At 55.1% G+C, this 16,401-nt stretch overlaps 1 non-coding gene across 1 annotated transcript; it reads right to left on the bottom strand.

Moving 5' to 3' along the window:
• Window positions 1-1,349: 1,349 nt before the first annotated feature.
• TRNAM-CAU (transfer RNA methionine (anticodon CAU)) lies at window positions 1,350-1,421 on the bottom strand. The gene has a single exon. It is a non-coding gene; the product is annotated as a tRNA-Met (tRNA).
• Window positions 1,422-16,401: the final 14,980 nt, after the last annotated feature.

Here is a 16,401-nt window from a genome sequence, read left to right as displayed (position 1 = left end):
TCGCCCCGGGGGGCTCAGTCGTTAGGCATCGACTGCAGCTCAGGTCACGATCTCCCCGTTCGTGGGTGCGAGCCCCGCGTGGGGCTCTGTGCTGCCGGCTCAGAGCCTGGAGCCTCTTCACATTCTGTGTCTCCCTCTCTCTTTGCCCCTCTGTCTCTCTCTCTCTCTCTCTTTCAAAAATAAGTAAACATTAAAAATATTAAAAAAAAAAAAGAATTCAGCTCATTGGCTTTCAGTTTTGGGTTTTCATCCCTCCCCTTCCCATTCTTGTTGATTTCACATTAATTTTTGAAACCGTAGAACCTTCACAAACGTAGCTTTGGAAAGGTAAAGGCTTACCAGAAAGGACCGTCAGAGAAACGTTCTTGCGTATTCCTTTACGCCCAGTTCTACCCTTTTACATCACCAGCTTCCCTGGCCATCTGTGACTAATACTGCGTGTGTACGTGTTCCTCGCTCTGGACATTTAAGGGGAAAATGCTTTTAGGGGCCAAACAAGCAGAATACGTCGAAGGGGACTGGTCTTGCCCAACAGGAACGTCTTCACCACTAAACTCCTGTATGAACATGATCACTCGAACTTTCCCTTCGGCTGTCTTGCCCTGTGGGGGTCCCGCAGTTCAGAAGAGTCTCTGTCCCCTCGTCACAACCCGGGCACACATTAAGAAGTATTTCGATTAGTAATTTTCTTCGTAAAATTTGTCTTCTGCAAATGTGTCAGAAGGACTATTTTGCTTCCTCGTCTGTCCATGGAATTTGGTGTCCATTTGGAATGTTTTATTCTAGTGGATTCCAGTGTTTTCTGCCATTTCACATCCAACTTCTTTGCTTCTTGTGTTTCTCCTAACGTTCCCGTGAATCTAGTTTGCGCACGTATGGACAAGGAGAGGCTAGAAAAGACACCTTCCCGGTGCCGGCCCATAACGTTGCTTCGGAGAAGAATTTGCAGCCCATTACGATGGACTCGAAATGAGTGTCATAAAATCGTGGCAGGAATAGGCACGGGAGTGAAAGACGCAGAAAACCCCACCCAAGTAAAAAGGCAGGTTTGCAGTAACCAGCGGCCTGCGCAAAAGTAAGCAATGCTTCTCCTTGAGGCCTAAGAAAACTGCACGACAACGGTCACGTGCCCCCTCAAGGTGCGCCGACCGCCTGCCGGAAGGACGCTCGCCACCTGTCACCTTCCCCTTCTCCCTCCTCGAGGAGGATTTGCCTCTGCTCTGAAACGAGCCAGTCATGCTGTCATGTGAAGGAGAAAGGATGAACATACCACACGTTTCTAGAAATCAGGTACTATGTCAGAGGGGACTACTGTGAGCCCGAATGCACATTTTCCACCAAAAGGTCGTTAGCAGAGGATGGTTTCGATCCATCGACCTCTGGGTTATGGGCCCAGCACGCTTCCGCTGCGCCACTCTGCTCCGCGGGAGGCGCCCCGGCTCTTATGTTTTATCACGCGAAGGAGCAGCCCCTTCGCCGGGCTGCCCCTCGCCTCTCCCGCCCCTGTCCCCACCCCCCGCCCCCCACCCCCCGCTCCCGCCTCGGTCGCTGCCGGGCCGCCTTCTCCGGGAAGCAGGTGGCGCGGCGGCCCGAGCGGCTTGCTCGGCAGCGGGAGCGCGGACGCGCCCCCGGGAGCTGCTCTGGGCTCGGCCGCCCGCTGGCGGGGGGAGGAAGGCACACGGACGCCGGGCCGACCGCCCCGCCCGCGCGCCGCCCCTTCGCCTGGCAACCGGGGTGAGCCGGGTGCCCGCCCTGCTCCCTGCGCCCCGCTCCCGCTGCCCGCGCGGTGGTGGCCGCAACAGGTGTCCCCTGCGCCCGGTTCCCGCGGCCCCTGCGCGGCTGTCCTCGCGCGGCGTGTGGCACCAGATCCCGCGCCGGCCTCTCGGAAACTGCCTTCCCGGCTCCGGGACGCGCAGGGCGTGGGGGCCATCACCCTTGCCGGGGAGGAGAAGTAGTTCTCTCTCCAGCCCTCCGGTCTCAGTAACTCAGTAACAACAGCAGCGCAAAAGAAATCGTTTACTAACGTGCACGCCTCACGCGTACCCGCAGGACGAGGAGCTCCGCCCAAATCCCAATCCCCACCCCCCCCCCCGGCCGCTGAAGACGCGAGAAAAGAGTTGGGGGGGGGGAGGGGCGGCAGGGGAGGTGACCGGGTCGCGCACGGTAAGCCAGCGGACGTTTGGGACACAGCTCTGTCCGTGCCTTCTCCCTGACGAGGGTCGACACCTTTTGTGTTTCCCGGCACGGAGGGGGAGACGGACAACTTTGTAAACTTCCGCCCGGCTTTTAGGCACATGGGGGTGGACGGGGGGTGGGGGAGGGGGAGAAGGGGGGCGGCGCAGAGAGCCTCTCGTATCTGCGGCTTCTCCACTGCCCTCCGCTCACGACGATCCTTACGCCACAGTGGCCCGGTCCTCCAGCCTTCGTTCCAGCCACTGCATCGGAGGCAGGCTGAGCCACTGGGCAGCTAGACCGAGGTTAGGAAGACGCTGCAGAGGAGGAAGGTGACCGATTGATGTGCACGACGTGCCTCCCGGCCAAACGGATCCGTGCCCCCAGCACAGGACCGGGCCCACAAGATTTGGAGTCTGGGCCCTTAGCCTCCAGGGAGGAAGCCTCTGGTCTTCCTCCCCAGCCCGGTTCCCTGAGGCCCACGCGGTCACTGGACCTCTCCCTGCCCCCACCCCACCCAAGCCTCCAGACCCCCAGAGGGTGCCCACCCGGCACCGGAACACAGCCTCCCTCAGTCTACCTTGATTTCAGTTTCCTCACCTACTCGTTCGCCTTCTCTCTGCCTTACTTCTTTTTTAACATTTCTCGCAAGGCCCGCCTATGACACGGGTTTCCTTCTACTTCTGCCCCGCACCGGTAGTTTTTTCTCTCAACGCTTTACGCATTTCCCCCGCGCTGATTGCATGAGTCCTAACCCGCGGTTCCCTGGAGACCTCTTTCCATTTCCTCCGGCTGAAGGCAGCATCAGGGCCCAGGGGACGCTGTCCCTCCCGACACACCTGATCCAAGATACTGACCTGCCAAAGCTAAGAGGCGCCCAAAGCCCAGCGAGGGGAGCAGCCAGGCGGACGAAGGGACAGTATCCTCCCGTCTTGTGACACTGTACCTGGGAGGGTCCAGATCGCCTCCCCAGAGACCATCATGGGAGCGGGCTCCTCAAAGCCGACTGTACTGGACTGCATGATCAAGAAAGTGTTCTCGGGAGACTATGGGATAAGACTGATCCCTGGGAAATTCTGCACGGTCTGTGAATTAGGATGGCCCACGTTCGGTGCAGGCTGGCCTCTGAGGGCACCCTAGATGTCCCCACGGTCCGAGCTGTTTATAAAGTAGTTGCTGGAGACCCTGGCCCCTCGGATCAATTCCCATACATTGATCAGTGGCTGGAAACAGCCCAAGTCCAGCCTCCTTGGGTCCGGTTCTGCGTTAATAGTAAGGGACAATGTAGGGTCTTGGTGGCACAGGCCGAGAAGAAGACCTCACAGCAGGAAAAAACGCCCCCCGTCCTCCCAGAAAATTCAGAAGCCCTTCCATTTCCGCCACCATATGCCCTCTATGCCCCACCGCTCGAGAGAGGGGACCCTCACCTGCCCGACAGCCCACCTCCGTCGGTTTCGCCTCCACCAGCGGCTAGCCCACCCCTCCCGGCGTCACCCGAACCGGTGCTTGGGTCTGTGGCCCAAGGTCCAGGACCCCCAACGGCAATGCGGTTGCTGTTACGGGAAACAAGGGGTCCACAGAGAATATAGGTCCCGTTAAGACCCCAAAAGAGGGAGGATCGGTTTTCTGCTACCGACCGTTCTCCACTACTGACCTCCTCAACTGCAAACACCGCACCCGCCCGATCTGAGAGGCCGCAGGCGACGACAGAACTCCTGGAGTCCCTGGCCCAGACCCCCCCGTCCTGCCTGGGTCGACGGTAAGCAGCCTCTGCTCACCCTTTTCAACACGGAAGAGCGCCCACGAATTGTCACTGAAGCCAGAAAATGGCTCCAGACCCAGGCACCAGGTGGACAACTAGACGTTGAGTCTTGGGCACGGGAGGCTGTGCCCGAAGAGGAGCCCCGCCGGGACCCCCACACGGAGGAGGGAAGGGCCGGTTACAGAGATACCAACTCACCTTCCTCCAAGGGGTAAGAGCGGGGCCAGAAAGCCCACCCGCGTGGCAAAAGTATCCGAGGTCCTACAAAAGCCAGAAGAGGGTCCAGCTGACTTCTATGACAGATTATGTGAGACCTACAGAGTTTACTCTCCATTCGGCCCAGAAGCCCCCCAAAACCAGCGCATGGTCATTGCTGCCTTCGTGGGACAGGCCCAGTGTGACATTAGACAGAAGCCCCAAAACCGGGAAGGATTCCCTGGAAAGAAGGCCACCAAACTATTGGAAATCACCAACAGGGTTTTTGTAAATCGCGACCAAGCTGCCAGAAAGGAGGCGGACGGAAGAACGGAACAGCCGGCAGCTCTCCTGGCCGCGGCCCTGGGGCGCCACCCCCCGCCGGACGGGCCCCCACGGACACCCTGAGGAATGCAAGAACAAAAGAGAAGGGCGCCGCTGACACAGGAACAGTGTGCCTTCTGCAAGGAACGTGGACCCTGGAGAAATGAACGTCCCAACCGCCGCAAGGGAAAAACGAAAACTTCCCCACCCAGCTACCAGCCGGAACCACCCGAGGCCGGCCTGATCGGACCGGCACGAGTGGACCCTGATTGGGAACGACCAGGCTCTCTCCAGCTGGGCCCCCACGAGCCCATGGTCAAAATGAAGGTAGAGGGCCAGACAATAGACTTCATGGTCGACACCGGAGCCGAACACTCTGGTGACACACAGGTGGCACCTCTGTCGGGTCACAAGTCACCATCGTAGGAGCCACTGGGCCGCAAACCCGAAGGCCATTGCGCGGTCCCCAACAGTGCCGGCTGGGGGTCACCAGGAGGTTCATGAACTCCTGTGTCTACACGACTGCCCGCTGTCACTGTTAGGTGAGACCTCCTGGCCAAGCTGAGAGCAGAAATAGCCTTCACGTCGGGTGGACAGACGCAACGGCACCTAGACAAAGAGGCCCAACCCATGGTTTTGTCCCTGATGAATCCACGGGAAGAGGAACAGATTATATACTTGCCCTCCCGGTGAGCCAACAGCGGCCCCCAAACTAGAAGCCGAACTCCCTTCAGTGTGGGCGGAAGGAACCGCCCTGGTCTGCCACAAAACCACCCCCTGATACTAATTGACCTAAAGCCTGGGGCCCGACCTGTCAAAATACGCCAAGATGGGGTCCCACGGGAGGCACGCCTGGAGATCCAGACACACTTGGACAGGCTACTCAGATGGGCATTTCCGAAGCGATGCCAGTCCCCGTAGAATACTCCTCTGCTGCCCATAAAAACGCCTGGGACAAATGATTACCATCCTGTACGGGACCCAAGAGCCATTAATGACGCAGTCATCATGCCGCATTCAGCGTTGCCTGACCCATACGCTCTACGAGGACTCACATCCTTGGGAGCAGGATGTCTTCTGTGTCCAGTCGGCGCCTAATCGTCAACCCTTATTCGCCTTTGAGCGAAAACCCAGCCACGGGGGCAAAGGGGCAATTCACTTGGACTAGACCGCTGCAAGGCTTCAAAAATCCACCCATCTTATTCAGTGGGACGCTGGCATCTGACTTAGCCAGGTTTCCGGAACAGGACCTAGGACGTGTCCTCCTCCAACGTGGACGATCTCCTGCCGGCCAGTCCCACGCGGACCCAATGCCGGGAGGGAACCAGGGCCCCACTCAGGCTACTGGCAGAGGCGGGATACCGGGTGTCAAAGAAAAAGGCACGGATCTGCCGACAGGAGAGTTAAATATCTGGACTTCAAAGTCACCCAAGGCCAACGGATGCCGGGAGCGGAAAGGAAACAGGCAGCCTGTGCCACCCCGGCTCCCCCTACCCGCCGGCAGGTCCGAGAGTTCCCGGGAGCGGCAGGATTCTGTCGGATATGGATGCCAGGGTGCTGAGCTGGCCAGGCCGCCACACGAGACACGACAGGGAAAAGAAAAGGCCTTCGCCACCGTACAAACAAAACTCACAGAGGCACCGGCCTTGGGGCTCCCAGATGTATCGCGAGATTCCAACCTGTTCGTACGTGAGAAGAATGGGGAGGCCCGGCCCTGGGGGTTCTCACCCAGCGATTTAGGCCTCGGCGAAGACCGAAGACCGGTGGCGTACCTTTCAAAGCAGACTGACTCAGTTGCTGCAGGACGGCCACCCTGAGGGCACTGGGAGCCACCGCACTTCTAATCAAGGATGCTGTTATTTCCTTGATGGCTGCCGGCGGGCAACACTGGCCACCGTGCGCTCGGGTGACCCGGTACCAGGGACGGCTAAGTGAGAACCGACGAGTAAGACCGGAAGCCGGAAAAACCCTAAACCCCGCCTCTTTCCTGCCCGCAGGGCGTGAGTGTCCGGAGGCACTGGGCGAAGTCTGTTCTGGCCGAGCCGACCTATCAGACAGGCCCTTACACAAGCCTGGCCTCATCCTGCGCACCGATGGCGGCAGCTTCACGAACGAAGGCCAGACACGCCGCCTGGCTAGTCTCCGCGCTAGTCTCCGGTTGTGAGGTCGTAGAAACAGAGGCCCTGCCGCAAGGACGGTCGGCCCAAGGAACGGAGCCGTGGGCCCTCCTCAGAGCACGGGAACTCGGGAAGGACAAAGGCCCACACGGACATTGACTCGCGCCACGCCTTCGCCACTCTACGCGCACGCGGGGCCCTATACAAGGAGAGAGGACTTGCGGCGGCAGGAGGAAGCGAAATCAAGACCCGGGAAGAAATCCCACAACTATTAAGGGCAGTCTGAGAACCCAGGGAGGTAGCAGTCACCCGCCGCAAGGGACACCAAAGAGGAAAGGACTGACTCAGTGTCAGAAGGTAGCTGCCGGGCACACGCCGCAGCTCAACAAGCAGCGGGAGAACGAACAACGCCCCCCAAGGTCACGCTGGCCCTGGAACTGCCCACCGCCCCGAGGTACACGATCCAAGAGACAAAACGGGCACAGCAGGGAACAGGAGGCCAGACAGAAGGATGGTGGGTGCTTCCAGACCAAAGAGTCTCCGTACCGGAGCCGCTGGCCGGCCTGGTGGTTCTCCGACAGCCTGAGCTCACCCACCTGGGAAAACCTGCCCCTGAGACCTTACGGAGCCGTTACTATGTAATCGCTCGGCTCCCGTCTCTTCGTGCCTCGGCCTCTCAACACTGCCTCCTCGGTGCTCAAGATAGCGCCAAACAAAGCCCCACCGGGCCCAAGGGAACCCAACGCTGTGGTCAGGCACCCTTCGAGGATTTGGAGGTAGACCCAGGAGAGGATACAAATACCTCCCGGTATTCATCTCCACGTTCCCGGGCTGGGCGGAGGCCTCCCCCACACGCTCCGAACACGCAAGAGGGGTAACCAAGGCCCTGCTAAGGGATATCATTCCCAGACACGGAACGCCCCTAACCATAGGCCCAGACGACGTCCGGCTTTCTTGGCCGAGGCAGTGCAACAAGTAGCCAGGACCCGGGTATCCAGTGGGACTCACACGCGGCCTTCCGGCCCCAGAGTTCAGGGAAAGTGGAACGTGTGAACCGGGCCCTCAAATGAGCTCCGGCAGAACTCGGTCAAGAAACTAGTCTGCCCTGGGCTGAAATACCGCCCCTGGGCCTGCCGCAAGTACGCTGCACCCCTCAGCAAAAGTAGGATTCTCCCCCTTCGGGATGCCGTACGGGAGACCACCCCCCTTGATTCAACTCCAAGGGGACATCAAGGAACGGGGAAACTTAGAGGTCCATAAACAATTGCAAGGGCTAGGACAAATGGTTCTTGGCCCGCAGGAATATTCTTTGTTTGTGGAACTAATGCTGATTTGTGCCCGCCTGCTGGCCGGATGGGAATTTGCGCCTTTGCACTCCTAGCCCCCCAAGCGAGTATTCTCCCCGACAACCAATCTCTTACCGTTCCCTGGGCTGCACATACCCGGTCCAACCGAGCTATCCAAGCTACGCCTCTACTAATCGGGTTGGGACTCACTGCCGGAGTAAGTACTGGAGTTGGGGAAGTAGCCTCATCGATTTCCTTTCACCAAAACCTATCCCAAGATCCGACAGATGACGTAGAACAGGTTGCAAAGTCCCTGGTGGACTCCTTAGCAGCAGGGGTATGACAAAATAGAAGAGGGTTCGACCTGTCCGGGGCTGAGAAGGGGGGAAATACGCCTCTTCCTAAATGAGGAAGGTTGCTTCTATGCAAACCAAGGAGGAATAGTCAGAAATACGGTCCAACAGCTGAAGGAAGGGGTCTCGGACAGAAGGCGAGAGCTGTCAGAATCCTGGGGGTTCTGGAATGACATACGGAAACGGGGCCCTTGGACTCTGCCCTTAGTTGATCCCCTCCTAACGCTTTTGATAGCCCTCCTGTTTGGCCCCTGTGTTCTCAATGTGATAACCCACTTTGTTTCCTCTTGGGTAGAGACAGTAAGGCTTCAGACGGTGGCGGGAACCAGAAGCCCTAACTACGATTACAGCCCCTTGGACGACGGGGGGGGGGGGGGGGGGAGGGAACCCCTGACTGCACAACCTCTGCGCCCCCACTCAGCAGAAGTACCAGAAGGGTCGCCGCCTTCCTGTTACAATGCCAGGACTCCCTTCACTGCTAATATAAAACTTTGATGTTCTCTAAGTCCGCTAAGGGCAGCTTGAGAATCAAGAGGGGGGAATGAGAAGGAGAAAATAAGACACGTCATGGCTGTCCTCAGAGACTTCTTACGTAAGGTCGGAGATGTGCAGTTCTTTCCCTGGTAATTCACCGTGTGAGGGGACGGAAGCATTCTGTGCCTAGGCCCGTCTGTCTGTCTGCGGGTTCCAACTCTGCATCCCCCACGCCCAGGTCCCTCTCCTCGTGAAGACGGCATGCGTCTCAGTCAGACCGTGCCCAGGGGTCACGTCCTCGGCAGGGTGATGGCTCACAAAGCCACGAGGAGTCTCAACCCCATGACATTGCAACATGAGACGACTTAATTTTCCTCCAACCGCTGCCTTCAGACTGGTCTTGTTAAACCTCTCTTTCCATCCTGTGGGCCAATTCCGTAAGTTTGAGGACACGTTTATTTCAGTGTCCCCCCTGTAGGGCTGGGGGCAGAGAGGAAAGGGAAGTAAGGAAGATGGCGGATAGACGGAGGGGGCAGGTGCTCTGTCTTCCGAGGACGCAGGAGGGTGCAGGGTCAGACGCAGGGTCAGACGTCCCCTCTCCACTGCCAGGCCTGGCTCATCCATTGACTGGGGAGCAAAGGAGGGAAAGAGACCTTTGTCCCCTCACATGACTGGCCGCTGCCCAAGGCCTCTCCCCGTTGTGGGTGCTGCTTCTCGGGCTCACGAGGACTGGCTTGCACAACTTCCGTGCAGGTGCACCTCTGAGCCACCACTCGCCCCAAATCTACGGTCTGTGAGGCTGATGACACTGACCTATCTCCCCTGACACCCCTGAGGCTGAGACAATCCTAAAAGACAAATTTGTCACTCGATCGGCCCCAGATATTCAGAGAAAACTGTAAAACCTGACTGTTGGTCTGGAAGGGAGCCTGGAGGAGCTCTTACGAGCTGCCAACTGGGCATATTACAACCAAGATCAAGAGAAGAATAAAAAATAAAAAATAAAAATAAATTTAAAAAAAAACAGAGAAGGAGGCTTTAAAAAAAAAAAAACAAAAAGAATCTGAGGCCTTAGTGGTGGCCTTACGTACTAGGTCAGACCGGACTTCCCGAGGTCCTGGCACCAAGTGCCATTTATACGGCCGTTCAGAGCACTGAAGTGAGACTGTCCTCAGAGGGGACAACCAAAATGAAAACCCCATAAGCCAGGCCCTTTGCACGGAGACAACCGCTGGAGATCTGAAGGCCCTCGGGGCCTCTCTCTATGAGGGCTCAGAAAACCAGTGTCCCTGGGAGGGACTGACCGGGGCCTGGGGCTCTTCACGGTGGCTCCCCTAAACCAACTGTCCATCAGAAACCCGGAGCCTCGAGTGACTCTCAACATGGAAGGAAAACTGGTTGATGTCCTTCTTGACGCCGGAGCTACCTTCTCCGTCCTCCTTTCCGCTCCAGGCCAACTGTCCACACGCAGGAGAACAATTAGAAGCATCTCCGGAAAACTTACACCTAAGTTTTTCTCTCAGCCCCTGGGATACCTATGGGGAAAACTAATTTCTGCTCCTTCTTTCTTGGTAAAACCAGGCGGCCTTCCTCCCTTGCTAGGAAGGCACATTGTAACTGAATTAGAGACTACACATCTGACTCCAGAACAAATAAACAATTGTGTGCGCGTTTGGAAATTACTGGATAGTGTAGGCTGTAGATACCAGGGCTCTGGAAAATAGTTTGCCTCCTATATCAATGATTAAATGAGACTCAATCCCACCTACTCTCCCCCCCCCCGAAAAAATAAACTGGGGTCTGACTCCAGCCCTTGGAATGGTTGCAAACAGAGCAGGGCATTTACTATTACCGGGCTCACAGAGCTAAAAGATCATTAAAACACAGCATCAGGCTTTTCATTTAGGGAGGGACAAAACTTATCAGATGGCCCAAAGGATGTTTACTAAAAAAAAAAGGCGTCAAGGACAGTTCTGCGAGTAGCAACCGCCTGTAAAGTGTCTTAGAAACAATCCTTCCAACCACGGACTTGCTCCCCCAGACCATCAAGGAACCAGAGACTATCCAGGAAAGACTAACGATTAGGTTTCCCTCATCTGCCAAGGTCAAAGGAAGTCCAACGCCTGTGAGTGCGGATTGATACTTTTACTAATTGAGTAAAGGCCTCCCCCTACAGGACAGTTCGAACCCAACTGAGCGGTGTCAGAAGGAATTAAGTTGCTTCCTGGAAAAAAAAAAAAAAAAAAAAAAGCCTCCCTGTCACGACTCTACTCTCTGTGCGGGCCGGTGAGGGAGGCAATGGCCTCATTTTTGGTGGCTCTTTTCGGAATGTGGAGACTTGAATAAGTCCCTACTCCCGAGCGGCTAGAGAAGTCCCACTCCGTACCTCCCAGCAAACGCTGTCTACTCTGGACATGAAGGCTCCCCCATGGCGGCCAGGCCTCTCCCGGTCCTGGGCCCTGGGCTCCGCAACAGCTTGGAGTGGTTTCTCCCCGCGATTGTGGTCTACTTCTGACAACAAATGTGCTGCACCTCCCCCCCCCCCACCCGCCGGTTCCCCAGCTCTCCGGACACCGACCCGCTACGTGTCCCGAGGTTCAATCCAGTTCTGACCCTCCTTGTGCATTTGGTGCCGGGTGAACTGGGGAGACCCGGGGCCCGGGGCCCCGACCCCTTCCGTCCCAAAGGTGTCACTGAACGCTCTCGGCCTCATCACGAGAAAGGACTCAAGGTCAGACACACAACTCACAGCACGGCGGGTGGTGACGCAGGGGAGGGAGAGAGAGGACGTAGGCCGCACGCACCCACCCACCGAGAGAGCCAGAGTGTGGCCAGCTCTTCCTCCCAGGCGCTCAGGTTTCTGTCTTGGGAGCCGCTGTTCACTAGAGGACGGGATGTTCGTGACTTGGGGCGGGAGGTTTGGCGCCTTCCCTTCCTCGTTTGCTCCGGGACTCCTGTCATGGCGCCACCCCCTTGGGCCCGTCTGGGGTGACGGGGCTTCCCGAGGAGTCCCGAGGAGTCCGGGCACCCGGCCATCATGGTCTCGCAGCCTGTCTGCAGCCCTGAGCCCAGTCACGCCGACACAAACAATCAACCTTCGCAGGCGTGTCGAGGGGAAGGGGGGAAGAAGGCTCCGGTTCTCAGCAGGGTTTGTCCAGCAGAGGCCTCCGACCCGGCCCCCGAGGCTCTCCGTCCCTCAGCCGCGTCCTGGCGGGAACCCCAGGAAGACCCCCGGGTACCTGCGCCTCCTCCACTCGAGATGTTTCCACACGGCCGACGCGCGTCCTCGCCTTCGTGGGAAGCCGGGAGGCCTGCGGGGAGCCGGCACCCGACTGAGCCCCCAGGTCTGCGCGCCTTGGGCTCCCGGCCCCAGCTCTCTGCACCCCTGGCTGCTGCCGGCTCCGATCCCGCAGAGGCAGCACACCATTCCGCTGGGACACAGGGAACTCCGGAAGGTGTCCCTCCCGGGCCCCTTAAGGGAAACGAACGGGGCACCCGTTCCAAAGGAGCGCCCAGCTCGGGTGAGGCTAAGACCATCAGATCGGCAGGAGGGGACGAGCTGTCCCTGAAGGGGGATGGCCTCCTGAGTGACCGAAGTCGGAAGGCTCACTGGGTGTGGGGCCCCCCCCTTTGTGAGGCTCTGCGACAGCCCCTGGGGACTCAGCGTCTGAGTAAGACCCGTGGTCAGAGCCAAACGTGGGCGCTTTTCGTTGGGCTCAGACTGTTTCCGACAAGGAGACCTGTTAAAGGAGGAACACGACTGTCCGGGCCAGCATCTCATCAGGGCGTCGCAGGCGGCATCCTTTGCTGAGGCTGCTTCCGGGGGCTGGCACCGCAGGGGCCCCCTAACAACCCGGAGACTCAGAGCCACTGGGGCAGGTGGCTGGGATGGGTACTCGGGGTGCCAGCAACGTGGCTTAGGGAGTCCGCGAGGGGCAAGAAGCTTCCTCCTTTTGAACATAAACAGTGATTCTGTCTGGCCAAATGGAGACGCTAGGAAGCAAAATTTAGGATTAGGAATGAAGACCTTATTTTCCAAGCCAGGGAACCTTTCAGATGTCGAGGGAAGGTGCGCACCACCACATTCCAGAACACCACGTGTGTGAAGTGGTCAGACTAGAAGAAGGTATCCAGGCCTGGAAACGTTTTCAATTCAAGAGATCTTTCGTTGGTTGTGTCCTGTCCTGGATCTCAGACTTTTCATTCCTTGTAATCAACGATACCATGTCCTGACGGTCGATACTTGCCTAGCGGATGCTGGGACGTAAATCCAGCCGGTAGAATCACCAGCACGCCCAGCCATCTGTTCATGGTAGTCAAGACTGGAAACTTCCCAAGTGCCCATCTGCAGTCACGTGGACATGTCCACATGAAAAAATACATAATGCAGAACGTAGAATGAATAATCTACAACTTCCATGAATGAACCTGGCAGACCCGCTGACCAAAAGAAAAGAGACAGAAAAGAGGATTCGTTTTGGGAGGGGTGGCAGGGCGGGGGTGAAGGTTTATGGAAGGACTTGGCTTGTGCCAATTACGGGGACTGGCTAAGCAATTTGTAAATCCGTACGGCAGGCACTCAGACAAGGCGGGCCAGCAGGAAGAGAGGCTGGCAACAGAATTAAAAGTATAGATGAAACAGAAAGTCGGTTCTTTGAAAGTTTCAACAAAACTGACCAGTGTTTAGCTACATTGACTAAGAAAAACAAAGAGAGGAGACGTAAATGATGAAAATGAGAAGTGAAAGTGGGGACGTTATTACAGATTTTATAGAAATAAAAGCAATTGCAAGAGAGCACTCCGAAAAAGCATACTGGGTAAAGCTAGATTAAGTGGACGGATGTCTAGAAACATCCAATCGGCCAAATAGAAAACATGAAGCAACAAACATGTGAACAGACCCGTAGCTGCTGAGATACTGAAGCAGGAATCCAAACCATCACAACAAAGAAAAGCCACCCCAGATGGTTTCAGGGGGGAAATGCCACCAAACGTTTAGAAACGTACTTTTGGCGGCCGGCAGGGGGTTGTGGGGATGACAAAGGATGTTGATTTAGACTTGATCCCTTGAGACTGTCATACATGGAAAAATACTTCCTTTAAAGTGGGGGAAATAGTCATCAGATTGGCGTCACCTCCTCCCTCCTCTTTGGCACGGCTCTTCCAGCGGGTCCCCTCGAGTCCCCGGAGTGTGAGGACCGGGGTCGCCTCCGGGCACCTGCCCGTTTCTAGGTTCGCTCCTTCTGGAAAGCTGTCCGCTCTTCTGACCGGAGGCTGTCTGCCGGCCCCCTTCGCAATCCCAGCGGCCGCCCTCAGGAAGTAGGAAACGGCGGGTTGTCCAGTCCTGATTTCAACTGTGCTGCCAGGCCTCACGAAAATCTCGGTGGGCAGAGGAAGGCCTTCTCTGTGCATCAGTGTTCACAGCAGCGTCACCCACGATAGTCAGGGAGCACCGACCGGGATAAATGCCCACAAGTCTACACACAGAGGCAACGTTTTCAAACTACAGAAACACAGAGAGAGAGAAAAAAAATCCCGAGAGCCGCTGCAGGGGGAAAAAATTACCTACAGAGGAGCAAAGATAAGGATTACAGCCGCTTCCCCGTCAGGAAATGTGCAAGCAAAAAGAGCGGAGTGAAATATTTCGTGCTAGAGATAAACACATTTGTCTAGAATTCTGCACCCTGGGAAGTCATCCCTAAAGAGTGGAGAAGATATAAAGATTTCCCCAGAGAAAATATTGAGAGCATTCGTGGCCAGCGACCCATCTAGCAAGAAACGTTAAGAGAAATTCTTCAGAAGAAAGGAATGATACAGATCAGAAACTCGGATCTATGTGAGAAAGACCATCAGAGTAGAAATACATGAAGGTAAAATAAAAACTTTCATATTTCTTACTCTAAATTGACCTGACTGATAACAGGGTGTTCAACATAAAAATACCCACCACATACTAGATTATGTATGTTGTATATCCATGTGTGTATATACATATATTTGCTTATGTATGTGTGAAACAAATGACAACAAGGATACAAGGAACAGGAGGGAAGAATTAGGATTATTTTGCTGTTTTAAGGTACTCACACTTCCTGTAAAGTGACACAGTGTTTTGTTTTGCTTTGTTTTGAGAGAAAGAGACAGAACGTGGGAGGGGCAGAGAGGGAGGAAGACACAGAATCCCAAGCAGGTCCCAGGCTCTGAGCTGTCAGCACAGAGCCCGACGTGGGACCCGAACCCACAGACCATGAGATCACGACCTGAGCCGAAGTCGGACGCTTAACCGACTGAGCCCGCCGGGCGCCCCTGACACAGTGTTATTTGAAAGTGGGCTTGGGATAGTTGCAAATATATATTGCAAACTCTAGGGTGACCAGTAAAAAAAAAAGTAACAGAAGAAGTATAACTGATATGCTAAGAAAGGAGAGAAAATAAAATAATATAATATAATAACGTGAAGTGCTCAATTAAAGCCACGAAAGACAGAAAACGAGTGGAAGACAAACACAGGAACAAAAAACAAAGACACCAAACAGAAAGTAGTAACAGCTGTGCAAAATATTAATCCCACTATACCAGGAATCAGCCCAAATATCAATGGTCTAACTGCACCAGTTAAAAGACCGAGATTGTCAGAGTGGACCAAGAGACAAGACTAAACTATATGTTGTCTACAAGAAACCCACTTTCAACATAAAGACACATATCGACTAAAGGTAAGTGAATGGACACAGACACACCAGCCAACGTTGGAACAAAGGGAGCAGGAGTAACGTGTTAAAGTCAGACGGAGCCGACTTCAGAGCAAGGACACCACCAGAGATAGAAAGGAGCTTCATAGAATGACAAGGGGTTCGATTCTCCCTTGACAAAAGGGGCCAATGCTTAGTGTGAACATGCCTCACAGATCATCAAACCACCTGGGACAGAATGTAAGAGAATTGCAAAGAGGAACAGGTGAATCCATGATCATGTTTGGAGACTTCGTGTCAGAAATGGTCCAGCAGGCAGGAGATCAGTGAGGACACAGCCGAGCTGAACAACGCCATCAAGCAAATGGATATCATCTACGTCTACAGACAGCTTACCCGACAACAGCAGAACACTCGCTCTTCTCCAGGTCACACGGGACCACATTCTGGGCCGTACAACACACCTTACCACATCTGAAAGCATTGGAGTCAGACAACGTCTGCTCTCGGGCGCCAACAGAATTGAACTAGCAATCGATAGCGGAAAGATAGCTAGAAAATCCCCCCAAAACCCGGAGACTAAACAACGCACTTCTCAATGACACATGGGGCAGAGAAAATGTCTCGGGAAAAAGTGAAAAACATCTTGAACTAAATGACATGAAAACACACTGTTTCATACGGTAAAAGAAGTGCTTAGAGAAATGTAGAGCATCGGATGCATATTATTTGCAAAAAAAAAGATCGGAAGTAAATCATCTAAGATTCCATCCTAGGAGAGTAGAAAAAGAAGACCTAATTATCCAAAGCAAGCAGAAAAGAATAATAAAAATTAGAACAGAAATTAAAGACAGGAAATCAATGAAACTAAAAGCTGGTGCTTTGAAAAGATCAGTAAAATCAGTAAAAATCGATCAGCCTCTCACTAGACTAAGGAAAACAAGGGAAGGGACACAGATTCGTGATGGCAGAAATGAAAGAAAGGACAAAACGATAGATCCCGAGGACAATAAAGGGATGTTATGC

This window comes from Lynx rufus, unplaced genomic scaffold, assembly GCF_022079265.1.
Source record: "Lynx rufus isolate CCGP_SWC_20201006 ecotype Redwood Valley unplaced genomic scaffold, mLynRuf1.p SCAF_6, whole genome shotgun sequence".
Classification (NCBI taxonomy): Eukaryota; Metazoa; Chordata; class Mammalia; order Carnivora; family Felidae; genus Lynx; species Lynx rufus.
The sequence above is the reverse complement of the archived record's forward strand: the minus strand, read 5'-3'. Positions and strand labels throughout refer to the sequence as shown.